This window comes from Triticum aestivum, chromosome 4D (assembly GCF_018294505.1).
Source record: "Triticum aestivum cultivar Chinese Spring chromosome 4D, IWGSC CS RefSeq v2.1, whole genome shotgun sequence".
In the NCBI taxonomy this organism is placed as follows: Eukaryota; Viridiplantae; Streptophyta; class Magnoliopsida; order Poales; family Poaceae; genus Triticum; species Triticum aestivum.
The window spans coordinates 54,904,878-54,925,456 of NC_057805.1; the positions used below are offsets into that span (position 1 = coordinate 54,904,878).

The 20,579-nt window shown below is 44.1% G+C and overlaps 1 long non-coding RNA gene across 2 annotated transcripts; it reads left to right on the forward strand.

Annotated features, from left to right (window-relative positions):
• Window positions 1-4,092: 4,092 nt before the first annotated feature.
• On the forward strand, window positions 4,093-7,592 carry LOC123099594 (uncharacterized). Of its 2 annotated transcripts, none has more exons than XR_006448192.1 (3): window positions 4,093-4,691; window positions 4,782-4,918; window positions 7,018-7,592. It is a non-coding gene; the product is annotated as an uncharacterized lncRNA (long non-coding RNA). The 2 variants fall into 2 exon arrangements; XR_006448191.1 differs by lacking the exon at window positions 7,018-7,592 and adding an exon at window positions 5,086-6,168 and having other exon boundaries at window positions 4,095-4,691.
• The last annotated feature ends 12,987 nt before the right edge of the window (window positions 7,593-20,579 follow it).

Here is a 20,579-nt window from a genome sequence, read left to right on the forward strand (position 1 = left end):
GGTGCCTCGGGGTCGACGGAGCCACCTAAATCTAACTATTAGGGTTTACGGTGCCTCGGGGTCGACGGAGCCACCTAAACCTAAGCATTAGGGTTTACGGTGCCTCGGGGTCGACGGAGCCACCTTAACCTAAGCATTAGGGTTTACGGTGCCTCGGGGTCGATGGAGCCACCTAAGCATTAGGGTTTACGGTGCCTCGGGGTTGACGGAGCCACCTAGACCTAAGCATTAGGGTTTACGGTGCCTCGGGGTCGACGGAGCCACCTTAACCTAAGCATTAGGGTTTACGGTGCCTCACGATTGACGAAGCCACCTTAACCTAAGCATTAGGGTTTATGGTGCCTCATGGTCGACGGAGCCACCTAAACCTAAGCATTAGGGTTTATGGTGCCTCGAAGTCGACGGAGCCACCTTAACCTAAGCATTAGGGTTTACGGTGCCTCGTGGTCGACGGAACCACCTAAACCTAAGCATTAGGATTTACGGTGCTCGGGGTCGACGGAACCACCTAAACCTAACCATTAGGGTTTATGGTGGCTAGGGGTCGACGGAACCACCTAAATCTAACCATTAGGGTTTATGGTGGCTAGGGGTCGACGAAACCACCTAAACATAGGCTTCCAATGCATGATATAACATAACCATCTAATATTCCAGTGCTAACATAACCATCAAATAGTCTTCCAATGCTAACATAATCATCTAATATAAAACCTAGTGCATGAGAAATCATAACTTTTAGTCTACCTATCCTGGCATAGAATATCTGATCCATCTTCCAATGCATGATATATCATCATTTCAAGTCTAGCAAACATAACACACAATACTTACTGGAGTTCAACATATTATAGGGTACACAACCATTGTTCACAATACATAGTGGAGTTTAGATGCATAGTTCATCCTTTTCTCACAAAAGGATGAAAAGCATATCTACTACATACATACATACATACATAGCCATAGTTCATCTTAGAGAAGTTCACATTTAGTAGAGCCATACACTACACAACCATCATGCCCAAAAGGTCAGCATTGCCCACTAGTCTCATATTCATTTTCTTCACTTCTCTAAGATGGCCTGGATCCCCTTGATCTTCTCCTTCAGCTTCTCCTCTGCCTTCATCAGCTCAGCAATCTAAAGCTCTAGCTGCCCCTTCTCTTCACCATGCTTTTCCTTTCCCTTAAGCAAATCAGCAACCTGAAACTTCAACTCTAGCTTATCTTGGGTGAGCTTCTCCTCAGACTTTGTGAGCTCTACATTCTTCAACTCCAAGTTCATCTTAGCTTCACTAAGCAATTGCATGTCTGTAATATTCTTCAACTTCAAGTTCTGGATGATTGTTGCTTGAGCTCTTGTCAGGTTCAGTAGCACTTCATACTTATGATTAAGCTTCTCAGACTCTGCATCTTTCTTTGCCATTTGTGCCTTCATATCAGCCACCAGTTCACTTATGCATTGTTGCTGATATGTAATGCTAGACTGTAGATATCTGAAATCCACCACCCTCTCCTCCTGGAAGCTCATAAGCTCATGCATATCTTGGACTAACTTGTCATAGTTGGCCTCCAGCTTGTTCTTCTCTTCTGTCAGATGGTGGATAGTGAAAGAACTTTCAAGATTATCATTCACCCTAGCACTCTTTCTATCTTCAACCATTGCCCACAGCTTCAACAATGCATTTTGCATTGTTGGGGGCCACTGGTGATCAACCCATTCAACAAACCCACAATTCTGCCCTTCCTGCAAAAAGAGTAAAAAGATAAAAAATAAACAAGTTAGTTCATGCCACAGGTAAATAACTAGTGCAAAGCAATAGCACTGTTTTTCCTTTCTACATTGGTAATAATAGCACCACTAAGCTACACTGGTAATTGAGATGTACCTACCCACTAAATAACAGCATGACAAATTACAGCACCACTCAGCTACAGATTTGAACTAGATTTTGCTAATCAGCTACAAAACAAGAGCAATCTCAAACTGCAAACTTGGTGAACTGCCAAAGCATATGCAGTACATACTATCCATTCAACTGAATATTTGTAGCATTTAGATACATAACAGAAGGTCCATCCCAACATAAAAGTAACATTTTCACTCAATATTTAGTTCCAAACAGGAGCAAAAGTAACAGCAACATAATTAACAGTAGCATTGTCATTCAACTACATAAAAATGCCACAACAGCAACATAAAACGTGTAGAAGTCCCAAACTGAATATTTCACATGATAGCAAGAACAATCCCGCTGCAAAATAACAGTACCATTGTCATTAAACTACACAAGCTACTGCTGTTGCAAAAGTGAATATGCCCTAATAATCAAGCCTTGTACTCATGTTCAATATGCCACTGTCAAACCAACAATAATATGACACTATCAACCTAAATATAATATCCCACTATCAGCCTACAATTCATACCGGCTCTGCACATGCTAAGAACCTTCTCCCTGTGTCTGTTCCTTCAAATGCGACAAGCCTCTCAGATGCCTTGCCGTGCTTCTCACATGGTGACATCGTTTCCAGCTCAAGCTCCTGGTAATCTGGATCTTCAACGCTGAAAGGGACCTGCCGAAGCTCGTACAAACAAAATGCCCAAATCAAAACCCAGCGAAATCAACCAAATCAAAAAGGCCCAAATCTGAAACCCTAACCCTAAACCTAGCTCAAGGAAAATCACCTGGTTAAGCCCGTCCGTGGATGAGGTCGAGTGCATGTACGGCAGGCTGGACGTGTCCTCACTGCTTTCGTCTTCGAAAACCATGGCGGGCGGCGGCGGTCCGGTCCGGCAATGCTGCGGGCGGCGACGAGGGCGGCGAGAGAGGAGCGAGGAGGGAGGCACGAGCGAGGAGGAAGAAGTGGAGCACGGGCCGGTCCGGTTCGAGCTGGACCGCACCTATCGAGCGCGGGGGCGGGTGCCGATTCGCCAGCGTGGCAGCTGACGCGCGGGCCCGGGCGGTCAATTCCAGCGTCAATACATAGAAATACGAAGTTTAGCGCGATTTGCAACAGTTCGACCCAAACGTGGTACTGACACGTAAAAATTACCAAAAGTGATACCAATTCGCCACCACCGCCCAAATGTGGTACTATCGTGTAATTATCTCGCCAGTGGGCGCCACACAGGGCTCCCGAGAATCATTTGCCTTTTTGTCCAGCCAAAAACCCACGTATTGGCATTGATTATTTTCGTTCGAATTCCACCCAGTTTGTGTAGAAATTTGCCACCAAATCTGATTTTCTTTCGGAATCGTCTTTGCTCCAAAACCTGGATTCAAGACTTATACTACTCCATATTATTTGATTGTTTTTCTTTTCCATATTGAGAAACAGTAAAAGGGGGCGAGCTACAGCTCCCCATAGCGATTTGAAGTTCTTGGCCGTCCGATCACACTTATCCACGGTTCAGATCTCTGGGTCGTTTCACCGCTTGCATGTGCTCGTTTCTTAGGCCCCGTTCGCTTCACAGGATTTCTGGACATTCCAAAGAAATTATGGATTTCATGGTTTCTTTTCCCTTTGTTGTGTCCGTTATAAAGGAATTCGCTACAGTATACCATAGGAAAGGATTGCTAACAGTGTCAATTCTATAGAAATCGACACATCTACCCTGATCTCTTTTTTTGGCGGAAGCCCGAGGCTGCCCACTGATAAGCTGAATAAAATATGCAGTGTGGGTCCATGTGTGAGAGAAGAATGACTAGCATGCGAATTAAAAATCAGCACAGCTCTGCTAGTGTGTGGTTAGGACTAGTACGAGTGCTGCAGCTCTTTGTTATCCATCCGGCGTTCAGAACGCACAACCACTGTTTCTTTCCTCTATTTTACATTCCTCCGTATTCTTAATATACTAAACCTAGCTAGGTTTGATTTATCAGGGTTTTTTGACTTTTTACAATCAGTAAAAACCTGGCCAATGAGGACCTGCCACGTTATTTATTGGTGGATCTGGGAGGGTACATCTTCAGGTGGATCTACCGATTTTGCATGAGATTGGTTCTTCTGGTCAACCGAGCGGCATGGGTGGTGGCTGTTTTCGATTTTGTTTCTGGTATGTGCATGCGTTCTGTCGCCGCTTAAATTTCTATTCCCGGTGTTTCTGGATGCCTCTTGATTCGATCTCTTTCTTTCCCGAAGACTCCCGTCATCACCGCTTTACCGCCTTATGCTTCTATAAATTCTCCTCTTTCCCATCATGATGCCGGCAACCTACGCCCATCCTCTTCAACCTAACCGCCTGTCCGTGACTCACCCCTCCAGGCGATGACCGTGTCTTTCTTCTTCTCGGCCGGCGGCGCGGCCGATGTGGTCATGCACGCAGGACAGGAAGCACGGCGACCTGCGTCTGTGCGGAGGCGAAACTCAGGCCGCGGTGGCGCGCCGTCCCGTTGCCATTTTCCATGTCCTCGCCATCACCGTGTGCCCATGCGCTGCGGATCTTGACTTCGATCCCCCCTTACCCGTCGACGCCTCCAGCTCGCGACCTCCCAGGCCGCCGGAGCCCTGCAGGCCTGTGTCACCTCGCCACTATCTCGACCTTGTGTTCGCCTACACCGTCAGTGCCTTGCCCTCAAGCGCCACTAGAGCCCTTGGCCCCGCGTCTTTGTACGTGGCGAGGTGCAGCCTTGGCTAGGCTGGAGCCAAAGCCGGCAATGGCTACTACAACGGCATCGACTTCTTAGGTGCGTGCTCTTCTCTGCATGCCTCGAAACTAGCTTAGTTGCATCTTACACGTCCTTGGAGAGTACCGTACTGACGCCATGTCTGCATAGCTGCCAAACTGGGTGAACTGCCAAGCGTTGGAGCTTTTTCTTCTGCGTGTTATGGCACTGAGATTTGTACCGGGACTTGTGGCATATGAGAAGAGATGCTAAGGAGAGAGAACTCAATGCATTGCTTGCTTCATCAGGTATATTTGTCACATTATCTTAAAACAGTTCTTACTTCATAGTGCAGTGCTCGCCTGATCTTTTTTCTTTTGCGGGAATGCTCGCCTGAAAAACTGGAACAGTAATGTTCCTTTCATGCTTCATAGTTATGTTATTAGTGACATTCCTTGCATGATGCCACAATCAGAGGTGCAAGAAGGAGCCGGAGGCTTTGAGAGCATGCTATCATGGTTATGAACATGTATGGATTAGCAACTGGGAGTCTGGGATACAGTCACTGTAGTAAGAAATGCCTGGTGAACTGAATCAAGAATGGCCTAATTGTACCTTGCCTTTTCTGTCACTGGCAAGGACGATCTGCTGGGCGACGTCAGGCCGTGTGGCACGCCGGTCAAGGAGTTCACCTTCGCCGCCGCGCTCATAGCATTTGGAATGCTCAATGTTGTCACCCCGTCTTCATAGCCGTTGTCTGTCCACCGTGTCGGCGGTGAGTACTGCCAACGTGAGACGAATATCTCTCTATTTACTACTTCCTCATCCAAGGGAGTATCTGTCTACCCCGATTTTATCATCGAACAAAAAAGAACTATCTATCCAAATCCGATTGAAATTTACAGTTGCTTTGTTATCGAGAGTTGAGTTCTGGACTGGGGAATTCAGAAGGGGTTTCCCCATGTAGGAGCATCGATCAGTTGATGTCTTTTGAGTCATTTGTATTTTGCATCTTTGAGGCAACTTAAACTTTTCATTTCTATTGTTGGCCTGAATAAAAATCTATATGTCCGAAGTTCTCCATGTCTGGCTGAACTGATTGTGTTTGTTTGTTAATTTATGCAGTTCTGTAGATAGATATTTGATTATGCAGAATTGCTGTATTTAAGCCGATATGTAGGAAGATACTTGATTATGCAGAATTGTTGACCATAGAAAAGAGAGATTTAGATATTTTTTGTGTTAATAAATTTGGAGGAAGCGTCCTATTTTTTCACTCTGTAAAAAGTAAGCATAGCTAATTCCAGGTCGTGCATGTTACTAGATAGTGAAGGGTTTTCGTGGTTCTGGACTGGTTGTCCATTTTCCCCCTTTTTTGCCATCATGCCATCATTCATTCTGCCAGACAGTGAAGAATTTTTGTAGTTTTGGACTGGTTGACCCCCCCCCCCCCCCCTTCTTTGCCATCATGCCATCACTATTTACCTATATTACATTCAGATCATGATTTAGGTGAGAGCGTTGTTATTTTGTCGAGTTTTGTAAACATGGAGATACCTTGGAGCTTATTTGCCTATCCTCTGGGCTTGGTCTGTTTAGTAACTGTGGGTTCTGCTATGCATTTAAAAGCAGGTTTTTTATGCCGAACCAGCATGGTACTATCTTTAACTATTACTCCCTCCGTTCCAAAATAGATGACCCAACTTTGTACTAACTTTGTACTAAAGTTAGTACAAAGTTGGGTCATCTATTTTGGAACGGAGGGAGTACAAGAGAACTATTTATTAAAATTGACTATTGCAAGCAGTTAGTTCTCTCTGTTATCAGAAGCACTGTGTAGTTATCTCCTCTCCGTTAGCAAGTTCTTTACATTTGGTCACAGATTTAAAAATTTCACGGATCTAAATGTGTGATTTATTCAACTTTTTTACTCTTCCGAAAAGTCCAGACACTGCTCTTTTTATAGGTTCATCTGAAATGGACACAAGAAAGCCCAATCCGGAAACAGGAAACTCTAACATCTTTAGTTTTTTTTACCACAATCAGGACAGTTTGCTGCTGTCACCAATGAGAAGCTAGCTAATCCTTCTTTCCAAGGAATTTTTTGTTGTCTACTCGAGCTAAATATGTTTAGTATAAAAAAACATTATCAGTAAGATTGCACCTGCCTAGAAGCCATTTCGAATAACAGTGTGGTCAAGTGCTCTAAACGAGCAAGGAATCAGATGTTAAAGTCTATCTTTGGCTGAATGTGCATGCTTTGATTGAAATATACTTTTCCATTTTCACTTAATTGGCTCCATATGTTTGATAATTAAGAAACAATTCAGAGTTAGCGTGCTGAAGGAATTTACTATTTGAATGAATAACCGCCTCTTTTTTAAAGTCATGTTTGCATGATGTCCAGGTACAAATTGGCATTCGAATGGTTCAATTTTAGTGCAACTTGTACGCCCATGTTTCCTGTGGTCCATGGCAACCTATGTACTGAAGTCCATTTCGACAAAGAACAAAGGTAGAATGGCATATTTATCCTAGAAACTAGGGAGTTTCAAACCGTTTCGGGTAATATGAGGTTGTGCCACTATTTTTATGTTGTATTAATCCGGGGGATTTCATACCTCAAGCCCCAGATAGAAGGGTCTAGGCTGGGCATTTTTGTTGCTGTTGATGCAATAGATCTTTGAGGGAAAAGCATGTGACGATTGACAATAAAGCGAAGAACTGATGCGGTGGATGAGAAGTCCAATTTTGTAGGTATTGAATACAAATTGTTATAAAAAGGAAATAGAATGTTATTTGGCCCAACTGGACTATCCAGTGGTTTTCTGTGTCATGTTCATCTTCACATGTATCTTATAATTATTGTATCTAGAGATGTTGAACTTTTCAATGATGAGAGTCTCGTGTAGAAAGGCACCAATATTGTTTTGTTAAAATACTGTTTAGTCCCGAAGTTCAGACAATGATCTAAACTTTACTTTGCTGGCTCCAATGTCAATTAACTGATCTAACATCTTCTGTTGATTTGTCTGCATTGATTTATTTTCCTCCTTCGGGTGCTATGTTCCAGGCGAATGAAATCATGCCTTAATCAGATAGGCTAGGTAGTTAGTTGATATCTATCTATTGTAACGTACTCTATCCCTTCCTCTCCAAGTCTCCTGTAAGATCTCATGTATGCGCTACAGGGTTGTTGCGCCCCTGCCTATAACACGCACCCTCGCACCAAGGACAAGGCGTTTTCGCATATCGCACATGGTAATCAGAGCTATCCTCTTTAAAGCCATCTAGCGATCCAATCTCCAGCCATGTCTTCCTCCAGCGCTTCCCAGACCAACCTCAGCGGCCAAGTCACGGAGAAGCTGACCCGCACCAACTATGTCCTCTGGCGCGCGCAGGTGACACCGCAGCTCAGGGGCGCGGGAGTCTTCGGCTACGCCGACGGCACAACACCGGAGCCGGCCAAGTTCCTCACCACCAAAGATAAGGATGGGAAGGAAACCTCTGAGCCCAACCCTCTCCACCCTTTTTGGGTCCGGGAGGACCAACAGGTGCTGGGCTATCTCCTCAGCACCCTCACCAAGGAGGTCCTGCTGCAGGTGACCATGATCACCACGGCGAGCACGCTCTGGACGACGCTTGCAGGTATGTTCTCCTCGCAGTCTTTGAGCCGGGTCAATAACATCCGCACGGCCCTGCTCAGCGCGCAGAAGGGCACCCAATCGGTCGCCACCTTCTTCACCCATATGCGTGGCCTCGCCGATGAGCTGGCGGCCGCCGGCAAGCCTCTGCAGGACGACGAGCTCATCAGCTACATCCTTCACGGCCTCGACATGGAGTACCAGCCCTTGGTCTCTGCCCTCGACGTCCGCACCACCCCGGTATCCCTCGATGAACTCTTCTCTATGTTGAGTAACTTCGATCAACGGGTGGCCATGTACCAAGGGTCGGGCGGCTTCAAATCTTCAGCCAACGCCGCGGCCTGTGGCCGTGGCGGCTCCTCTCGCTACCGTGGCCCTCCTCGCTCCAAGGGCAAGCCTGGCGGTAGCGGTGGCAGCAACACCAGCGGCTCCAACTCCCGTAGCGGGCGCCCCTCCTCCAACAACACTAGGGGTCGCCGCGGCGGGAACGGCAAGTCTCGCCCGGATGTCGTGCGTTGCCAGATCTGTGGTAAACTCGGGCACTCGGCTAAAGACTGCTGGTACCGCTTTGAAGAAGATGAGGCTTCATCCGAAAATGAGGAAAAGGTTGATGCCGCTGCTGATGGTGCCTACGGCGTCGACACAAACTGGTACCTTGACAGCGGCACCACCAACCATCTCACGGGTGAACTTGAGAAAGTAACCCTCCGTGAGAAGTACCCCGGCAAGGACCAAATTCACACCGCGAGTGGGGCAGGTACGAGGATCCGTCATATTGGTCATTCAGTTATACATACCCCTCATCGTAAAATCCACCTTAGGAAAATTTTGCATGTCCCTAGTGCCAACAAAAATCTCCTTTCTGTTCATCGAATAGCGCTTGACAATCATGTCTTCATTGAGTTTCATCCTTTTTTCTTCTTGATTAAGGATCAGGCCACGAGGAAAATCCTATATCGAGGTAGATGTGTTTGAGGGCTCTACCCATTGCTTCCGGAGTTCAGAAGATTCAGTAAACAAGCCCATGGTGCTATCAAGCTTTCCTCCACACGATGGCATGATCGTCTAGGACATGCTTCTTTTTCCTTAGTAGAACGTTTGCTTAGAAAGAATAAGCTCCTGTTTGTTGGTGAGCGTCATGTTGAAACCATTTGTGATTCCTGCCAAAGAGCAAAAAGTCATCAATTACCGTATCCTATTTCTACTAGTGTTTCTACTCAGCCTTTACAATTAATTTTTTCGGATGTTTGGGGTCCTTGAAAGGGCATGTAGCCCCTAAGTGTGGTTTTGGTAATTGAATGACAATCTCTATGGACTAATGTTTTCAGTGAGATATATTTGAAGGTTTTGTCCATAGATGGTGCCTCAAGGATATTGGATGGAATCAAGGATGAAGTCCATATATATGAAGATAATGCCTCAAGGATATTGGATGGAATCAAGGATGAAGTCCATATAGATGAAGTTATATTTGCTCTAAGCTTTGGTATTAAATGACAATTCCTATGGAGCATCAAGTGCATTGGATCTTATATGAAGATATGTTCCATAGTGATGCTTGAAGTTCTTTGGGTTGTTATGTGAAGATTGCCATCAAAGCATCCGAAGAAGTCCTCATGGTATCCCTCTCTGGATACCCCATGCACACGGGTTTATACCGTGCGCACGGGGTCGAGTGTCAACTCTCTGGATACCCCGTGCTCACAGGGCCTAGGTGTTGGCTCTCGAGATTCCATATCCAGCGAGGTTTCAAGTTGGTCTTCTGAGGATCAAGGCTTGAGAGAATAATCAAAGAGAAGAATTCGAGTTATGGTTTCAAGACAAGATCATGGTGAGCTCATGTGTTGGGTTTCGGTTGATCAAGCCTTGAAGCAAGCAACTAGAGTGAAGAATTCATTATGCCTCTCAAGACAAGATCATGTTGATCAAGTCTTGAAGCAAGCAACTAGAGTGACGAATTCATTATGCCTCTCAAGAGTTTGGGATGGAGTTTTTAGAAGGGCAAGTGGTGACCAAGATGATATTCATAGTGGAACTTGATATGGTCATGAAAGAGTCTTTGGTGATATTGTCTTGAAGCAATGAAGTGAAATGAAGAGTTCATTGTGGCTTTCAAGAAACCAAGATGGAGCTTGATGTAAAGATGTTGGTTGACCAAGATGAAGCTCGAAGAGTATATCTAAGTGGTCAACTCACAAAGCACAAACAATGTACCACGTGAGATCAAGTGATCTAGTGGTATGGTAAGTAATTGTGAATTGTGCTTTGTTACCTAACCCGTGCTATATGTTTGTTATGTGTATGTGGGTTAGGTGTTTCTCATAGGCTTGCATCAAAAGGAAAGATCTCGTGTAGCCTATGTGTGGATGACATCAAGTGGTGATGGTCATCGGATTCGAGGAGTCCAAGTGCAAGATGAGATGACATCAAGTGGTGATGGTCATCGAGTTCGGGGAGTCCAGGTGCAAGATGAGAAGCCGGAGGTTATATGCTTTGAAGCTTGCGGTCCACATCATGATAATGTGCATGTGAAGATGGGCTTGAGATAAGGCTTCCCTCATTGCATCATGAGGAAGCAATTCGAGTATCTTCACCAAGTGGTCGTGGACAAGAAAGGGATTCCAACTTGAGGCAAGCATTAAAGTCATCATCAAGCTCAAGTTGAATGTGCAAGGCAAAGGTATACCTTAGCTAGGTTTTCCTAGTTTTTCCGGTCTCATAGTGCTTGGTGGGAGACCGGGTTATAGGTTTGATAGCCGTACTATCAAGAGGGACTCTCGGGCAAGTAGCTTGATCACGTCGCATGTAGAGAGATCAAACATTTGCATTACTTGCATCATTCTTTCTTGTTGATCTTGGGTGGTTCTCTATCTGAGGACCTTGGGCTTTTCCATAGCTTCAAAACGAGCCCAAGATCATCGAATTCGGAGTCCGTATGCCAAAGTTATCAACGTTTTAGTGGGCTGCTGCTGGCTGTCCTGGGGACTCCGTGTGCACGGGGTATTTGACACCCGTGGGCACGGGGCCCCATGTGCACGGGGCTTGTACCGTGCGCACGGGACCCCGTGGGAACGGGGTCTAAACCCCCGTGCACACGGGGTGCCCAGGAAATGCCCGTTGGAGCCGCAACGCCTAGTTTCTGAGTTTGGCTATTTGAGGGCCCTTTCCTCCCACCGGTTGGGGGTTGGTTCTTACACTTTCAAAACACCATTTTGAGCCTCTCTACACCTCTCCCAAAGCCCTTTCTCCCCTCTATGTGAAGGGGGATTTGTGGATGGATTTGTGAGCCATTTGTTGGTCATATCCATTGCATCCCCTCTCCTCAATCTCCTACTTTCAAAAGTGCATCTTGTGAGATTGAGAGAGTGTGTTGAGCATTTGTTGCTTGGCATTGCATTGCATTTGTTGCATTGGTTTGAGCTCCCCACATCGATTAGTTCGAGTGAGAGTCCGTAAGTTTATTACTCTTGGAGGTTTCGACCTCCTAGACGGTTTGGTGATATTCATTGTGAAGATTGTGAAGAGGCCTATGTGGCCAAGGTTCCCCCGGAAGCTTCCTCTTGTGGTGTGCTCCGGGGAAGGGTGTTGAAGTGGCCTAGGTGGTCAAGTTCCTCCGGAAGCTTCCTTGCTTGTGGTGTGCTCCGGAGAAGTTTGTAAAGGTGTGGTGGTCGCCTTCAAGACCAACCCCGAGTGAATCGAGGCTCATCCGTTGGGGGTGACTCGAAAAGGAGAATACGGTGAGTCACTTGGTGACGCCCCGGAGCTTTGGCTTCGGCACCGCTCTAACGGAGATTAGCACTCTCACGAGTGTGAACTTCGGGATAAATCCGCGTCTCCGACTCACTTGTGGTTATCTCTTACCCACACCCTTTACTTACCGCAATTCATACTTGCTCATATTGATATATCTTGTGCTAGTTGAATTGTTTAGTTGTTCCTACATTTCCATATCTTGTGATATAGTTTGTGCTTGCTAGTTTCCTTAAGTGCCTATCTTGTTTAGCATAGGTTGTTGGTGCACTTAGTTGAGCCTAGCATATTTAGGATTTGTGCTTGAAAGGTATCCGTTTAGTTTAATTCCGCATTAGGATAAAGCCAAATCCGTAACAGTTTTAAAACGCCTATTCACCCCCCCTCTAGTCGTCATCTAGATCCTTTCAATTGGTATCAGAGCTTTGGTCTCTCCTTGCTAGGCTTCACCGCCTAGAGAGTAAAGATGTCGACTAGTGGTATAGTGCACGATGACACTTTCTGTTTTAGTGGCACAAACTATCACTTGTGGAAAATTCGCATGCTTTGTCATTTCTGGGCCATGGGTCCAAATTTTGTGCGAATTGTTCTTGTAGGGGCTTCTCCATGGAAGGATGAACTTTTTCCATCTATTAAGGAAAATGATGATATGCTTTGTGGGTATGGTGCAAAGAATGCCTTAATCCGGTCTATATCCCTCGAAGTGTTTGAGTCAATTATGACGTGTGCGTCGGCTCATGAGATGTGGACAAAACTTGAAGAAATATATGGTGGGTCCAATCTTGATGAGGTCAATCATATTTCGGAGGTGTCTCTTGAGGAGTTCTCCACATCTTCATATCATGAAGAACTCCATATTGCTTCTTCCTCCGTGTGCTTGGACATTTCAACTTCTTCCACCTCACCATCATATGACATGTCCCAAGGTAATGACATGGTGAGTGGAAATATAATTTGTGATGATGATGTTGTGCTCAACATTGATGATCTTTCATGCATAAATGCTAATTTTGTAGCTTCTTTGGACTTGAACACATCTAGCAAAAATGACATACATTCTTGTGTTGATAGTCCTTACATATCATATAGAGATTCCTTGAATACTTGTTGTGATGATATGCTTGATTCTCCTTGTTGCCATGATATCTATGCTTCTATTTCCTCTAGTTGTTGTTTGACTAACCATGTAGAGGAAATAAGAGAAAATGGTGCACACATCACTAATGGAGAATTTGCTAGAAGAGCAAAGAAGGAAATCACTATGTTGGAGAGGAAATGCTATGAGTGTCAAGAGGATGGACATGGATATCCTACTCTTGATGATGAAGAATCTCCCTCTCCAAAAGAATCATCATCAACCTCCGATGTTCACATGTGCCTCATGGCAAGAGGTACTACCGAGGTATCATCTACTCTTAGTAATGATAATGATGAGAGTGATGATGAATGTGATAGGGATATGAGTCAAGAAATATATGAAATTGGTAATTCTCTTCGTGGAGTAAATAAGAACACTTATGAGATATTTAAAGATCTTATTACTCATTTTGGAAAGTGTAATGATTTACTTCACGAAGAGCAAGAACAAAATGATAAACTTGATTGTAACCTTCTTGATGCTCTAGAAACTCTTAGAGACTTAGAATCTTCCAAAGAAGAGATTGAAGTTGCTCATGATAAACTTAAAGAGGATTTTGAGCACCTTGACCTTGGCTACAAGAATGTCAAAGGAGAGCTCGCCAAACTCTCTAAGTCTTATGAGGAACTTCAAGCTACTCATGTGAAGTCTCTAGTTTCTTCTAGCTCCTCTCATATTGTCAATGATGCTTGTGCTACTAACTCTACTTCTTGTGAAGCATCTATCTTGAAGGAGAATGTTGAGCTACGGGCTCAACTTGTTTTGCTAACTAGCAATTATGGGAAATTAGAAGAAAGTCATGAAAAGCTCTCGGGCTCTCATGATGACCTTCTAATCTCCCATGAAAGGCTAAAGTTAGCTCATGAGGCTATTGTGACTAAGGTAACATCTTGTGAGCCTCATGTGGACATTAGCACTATTTCTACTCAAAATGCTTTATTGACATGTGCTAGTCCTAGTGATTCATCTAGACATATTATTCCCAATTCTTGTGATGAATTGCTCTCCTTGCCTTGTTGCTCTAACAATGAAGTTTCTACTTCCTCTAGTACTTTTGTTGATACTAACCTTGTAGAGGAAAACAAAGAGCTCAAGGCCCAAGTCACTAATTTGAAGAAAGACTTGGAAATGTGTCATGAAGGAAATTCCACTCTCAACACTATCTTGAGTGTTCAAAAATCCCCTCATGACAAGGGTGGACTTGGTTTCATCTCCAACAACAAGAAGTCCAAGAAAAAGAAGAAGGGACAAGACCAAGTCAAGAATGATGCCAACATTACATGCTTCAAGTGCAAGAATGTTGGACACCATGTGAGATATTGTCCATTGAAGAAGAAGGCTTCAAATGTGAAGCAACAAGGGAAGCGGCCTCAAGTTCAATCTCAAGGTCAACCTCAACTTGAAGAAAGGCCACTACCAATGATGAACCAAGATAATGCTCCCCAAGTTGAGAAAATAAAGAAGAAGAGAAGGGGGAGCACATGTTGCTATAATTGTCGTGAGAAGGGACACATATCCTCATCTTGTCCCAACGGTAACATCCCTAAGCCTCCTCTAGTCAATGATCATTATTCGCTTAGGAAGGATGTTGTTGGCAATTTGTTTGCCAAGTTTGTTGGCGCCCAAAGTGGCTTGGAAATGGAAAAGGCCATTTGGGTTGCCAAGCCTATTGTGACTAACTTCTTAGGACCCAACTTGGTTGGGTACCATCAAGCTCAAACTTGATCAATAGGTGTGTGGAGGACATTGGAGATTTGGCTAGTTCATAAAGAAAAGGATATCCACCATTTATTTGTTCGAGCCAAGTCATGTGGATTATCTTCATATTATCTATCCAATGTTCCTCTTTGCGGTAACTTGTATTTATATTGCTTACATTGAAAGTTGCTCGCCCCTTGCATGCTTAGGTTTTGTATCTAGCATGTGCATCTATATGTTGTGTTTCTTAGTATGCTTGATTTGTGTTATCTAGCATGTGTAGGTTGCATTGCACATTATATAGTGGTGTTTGCTGTTTTGAGCCTGTATTGTATCATGATTGGCTCTTGCAAGATATTAGTGGATCATCACATTATGGGGGAGTGTTTTGTTGTGTGCACATCACAAACCCAAAATGTGAATATGAGAAATGCCACATAGTATTGATATTCAATCTTATCTAGTCACTATGTGGTATGTCAAGCTCATTTGAAATTCAAATTCTCAGAGTATCCACTAATTATCTCTTGTTGGTTGTTATTTACCTTTGTTGCGTGCTTCGTCGCGGTGTCCTGTGAGGTTCTTCAGTAAGTTTCTGGACACCCCGTGTGCACGGGTCTCTGACCCCCGTGCGCACGGGGTACCACGAAACTTACTGGACACCCCGTGCGCACGGGGTCCTGGACCCCCGTGCGCACGGGGTGGGTGAAAATCACTGGACACCCCGTGCACACGGGGTCCTAGACCCCCGTGCGCACGGGGTGGTGTTTTTTTCTCTGGACACACCGTGCGCACGGGGCTGACCTAGCCCGTGCGCACGGGGTCCTATGGGCAGAAATGTCCACCCGGCCAAGTACGCTTTATTTATCTTTCTTTGCTTTGGAGTTGTTGATGATCCTGTGCATCTTCGTAATCTACCCCCGAGTGTTAATTCCAAATACCATTTGTATTCTCTTACAATTGGTATTTCCTCATGTGGTAGAACCTTATGATCATCTTCTTCTCGGCTTGTGCTTCAACTTGCCTTATCTCACTGCTTGTGCTATCTTTTATCTACTTGAGTAAGATAAGCCTTTGAGCATGTGTGTATTGTATATCCTATATGCTCTTTGGTTTTTGGTTAGTTCATATGTTGTACTTTGTGTGCGGTCCTGTGTGGATTCGTCACTTTGATATAATTTGGACAACTTGAATACTTTGTGATATTATCGGAGTATTCTTCGGTTAAGTGTTCTTTTGTCCAAATTGTATCTCTCTGGATCTTGGTAGGCATGAGCATGCATATTTATTTATATTCTTCTTCATGCCTTGCTTGCTACTTGATCCTCTATGTAGGGTAAACTCCATAAAATCATTAATGGTTAAAAGTGTGCATGAACTTCAAGTTCATATCCTTTTGCACATATTTAATGTGGAGTTTGCCCTATATATTGTGGTTGTCCTAACTACTTCGGACCCAATATGTTTGGGGACCAAATTGTACCTTAATGTGTTTTAGGTACTGTGGAGAAGCATTGGATGCTTGGCTTATTCACAAGGAAGGTGGAGACACCATGGAAAATTATTAGAGCCAAGCTTGGTTGATTCTTTGATTTGAGGGAGAAGATAAATGAAAACCCGATTCGGTTGTAAGTGTTTCATTCTCATCAATTCAACCCGGTTAACATAATTTGGGTCTTTTTGTTGGATATGCATCAAACTCCCACACTTACTGTATTCTCAATAAATCCACGGGATGTATTGAGGAAATGGTGAATGTGGAGTGTGATGAGAATAACAGCTTCCATGCGGAGCAATTTGTTTCAAGTGTTGTAGGTGATGAGGCTCCTTCCCAAGCTACAAGTACAATGGGGATTGGTCATATTCTTCCACAAGAAACACCCCTTGTCCATGTAGAAGAAGAAGGAGTAAGAGCCCCTCTTGTGGATCCACCACAAGGGAAGTCATCACCCCCAACACAAGAGCAAGATGCTATGGGAGATCATTTACCTATCCAAGAACAAGATCAAGTCCCTCATGTTCATGGGCTAGATCAAGGGCCCCTTGAACCAATGCTCTCTCGGTAACAAGTACTTACTTCATGCATTTGTTTAAATTAGAGTCAACATTGTGTATGTTGCATCATGGCATGTTTAGTACTTGTTGAGTTTGTGTTTCTTGCAACAGCTTAAACCTCCTTATTGCATCTATGAGACTTTTGAGAAGAAGCATATCATGGGGATCTATAAAACCATGCTCATGGTTCACTTATCCCAAATATGCCAATTAAGCAATTTATTGCATACCAATTCCTCAAAGTGCTCTTATGTGCAATATTGATAAAATTGCAAGAAACAATCTTTTTGGTTGTGGTATTTGCTCTCATGCTTAGTAATTCATTTTTATGCAAATGAGATCAGTTTGCGCCATGTGCCTTGTGCCATGTGCCATGTGACAAAGCCCTACGCTAAGATCAAGTTTGTATAAATAATGGATTCATTCTTGGATATCATGTTCTTATCTTTTGTATCTTTTTGTGTGTGCAAGTTTCTTTGTGGATGCTCATCTTGATGATTATTGGCCACGTAAGAAACTTATACACATGAGAAAGTGCATATCCCTCTTTGATATCCTTTCGTTTCCTTGCCGGTCCTTGGAATTGTCTCTTTTTATTCTTTGGTGGATCCGGTAAGAGGTTGAGTAGTGAGTGCTTGTATGTATTGCATATATCATTGCACTCATGAGTTGTTGGATATATTTTGGACCCTTGCTTAGTCAAGTGATGATCCTATTTTGTGCACGTTGTATCCAAGTACAAAACTAAATAATGCACAAATCATGGGGAGCTTCTCTATGTTCTTTAGAACACTCCTATGCTCATATCATAATATCTTTTTGGTGCATTTTATGGATCCTCAATATAGTGTGAATTTCTTCATTTGTTCGTAACTGGATATGTGCATTTGATTCCACTCACAATATGAGAAATGCACAAATTAAGGAGGAACTCATACTATATTGGTCTTCTAGATTTTTTCTCCATTTTGGCACTTGTTGCCAATGGGGGAGAAGTTTAGAGGGTTTAGGTGAAGTAGGTTGGTTCATGCATATCTACATTTGTTGTGGTTGTTGCATGGATGTGTATATAGAGGAAACTCCACCAAGTTCTTCCATGCATATATTGTGGGGGAGTTTGCTCTATATAGTGTGGTTCTACTAGCATCAAATTCTTGTGTAGTATTTCGATGCTAGTACAACCGGTTTTGATAACATCAACTATCTTTGTGATATTTGAGGCTATCAAAACCACCTCAAGTATTCAATTTATTCTCAGATAGATTGCATACTTGTTTTAAATTCATTATATAAACCCTCTTGTTGAGATTGTCATCAATTACCAAAATGGGGGAGATTGAAAGGGCATGTAGCCCCTAAGTGTGGTTTTGGTAATTGAATGACAATCTCTATGGACTAATGTTTTCAGTGAGATATATTTGAAGGTTTTGTCCATAGATGGTGCCTCAAGGATATTGGATGGAATCAAGGATGAAGTCCATATATATGAAGATAATGCCTCAAGGATATTGGATGGAATCAAGGATGAAGTCCATATAGATGAAGTTATATTTGCTCTAAGCTTTGGTATTAAATGACAATTCCTATGGAGCATCAAGTGCATTGGATCTTATATGAAGATATGTTCCATAGTGATGCTTGAAGTTCTTTGGGTTGTTATGTGAAGATTGCCATCAAAGCATCCGAAGAAGTCCTCATGGTATCCCTCTCTGGATACCCCATGCACACGGGCTTATACCGTGCGCACGGGGTCGAGTGTCAACTCTCTGGATACCCCGTGCTCACGGGGCCTAGGTGTTGGCTCTCGAGATTCCATATCCAGCGAGGTTTCAAGTTGGTCTTCTGAGGATCAAGGCTTGAGAGAATAATCAAAGAGAAGAATTCGAGTTATGGTTTCAAGACAAGATCATGGTGAGCTCATGTGTTGGGTTTCGGTTGATCAAGCCTTGAAGCAAGCAACTAGAGTGAAGAATTCATTATGCCTCTCAAGACAAGATCATGTTGATCAAGTCTTGAAGCAAGCAACTAGAGTGACGAATTCATTATGCCTCTCAAGAGTTTGGGATGGAGTTTTTAGAAGGGCAAGTGGTGACCAAGATGATATTCATAGTGGAACTTGATATGGTCATGAAAGAGTCTTTGGTGATATTGTCTTGAAGCAATGAAGTGAAATGAAGAGTTCATTGTGGCTTTCAAGAAACCAAGATGGAGCTTGAAGTAAAGATGTTGGTTGACCAAGATGAAGCTCGAAGAGTATATCTAAGTGGTCAACTCACAAAGCACAAACAATGTACCACGTGAGATCAAGTGATCTAGTGGTATGGTAAGTAATTGTGAATTGTGCTTTGTTACCTAACCCATGCTATATGTTTGTTATGTCTATGTGGGTTAGGTGTTTCTCATAGGCTTGCATCAAAAGGAAAGATCTCGTGTAGCCTATGTGTGGATGACATCAAGTGGTGATGGTCATCGGATTCGAGGAGTCCAAGTGCAAGATGAGATGACATCAAGTGGTGATGGTCATCGAGTTCGGGGAGTCCAGGTGCAAGATGAGAAGCCGGAGGTTATATGCTTTGAAGCTTGCGGTCCACATCATGATAATGTGCATGTGAAGATGGGCTTGAGATAAGGCTTCCCTCATTGCATCATGAGGAAGCAATTCGAGTATCTTCACCAAGTGGTCGTGGACAAGAAAGGGATTCCAACTTGAGGCAAGCATTAAAGTCATCATCAAGCTCAAGTTGAATGTGCAAGGCAAAGGTATACCTTAGCTAGGTTTTCCTAGTTTTGCCGGTCTCATAGTGCTTGGTGGGAGACCGGATTATAGGTTTGATAGCCGTACTATCAAGAGGGACTCTCGGGCAAGTAGCTTGATCACGTCGCATGTAGAGAGCTCAAACCTTTGCATTACTTGCATCATTCTTTCTTGTTGATCTTGGGTGGTTCTCTATCTGAGGACCTTGGGCTTTTCCATAGCTTCAAAACGAGCCCAAGATCATCGAATTCGGAGTCCGTATGCCAAAGTTATCAACGTTTTAGTGGGCTGCTGCTGGCTGTCCTGGGGACTCCGTGTGCACGGGGTATTTGACCCCCGTGGGCACGGGGCCCCATGTGCACGGGGCTTGTACCGTGCGCACGGGACCCCGTGGGCACGGGGTCTAAACCCCCGTGCACACGGGGTGCCCAGGAAATGCCCGTTGGAGCCCCAACGGCTAGTTTCTGAGTTTGGCTATTTAAGGGCCCTTTCCTCCCACCGGTTGGGGGTTGGTTCTTACACTTTCAAAACACCATTTTGAGCCTCTCTACACCTCTCCCAAAGCCCTTTCTCCCCTCTATGTGAAGGGGGATTTGTGGATGGATTTGTGAGCCATTTGTTGATCATATCCATTGCATCCCCTCTCCTCAATCTCCTACTTTCAAAAGTGCATCTTGTGAGATTGAGAGAGTGTGTTGAGCATTTGTTGCTTGGCATTGCATTGCATTTGTTGCATTGGTTTGAGCTCCCCACATCGATTAGTTCGAGTGAGAGTCCGTGAGTTTATTACTCTTGGAGGTTTCGGCCTCCTAGACGGTTTGGTGATATTCATTGTGAAGATTGTGAAGAGGCCTATGTGGCCAAGGTTCCCCCGGAAGCTTCCTCTTGTGGTGTGCTCCGGGGAAGGGTGTTGAAGTGGCCTAGGTGGT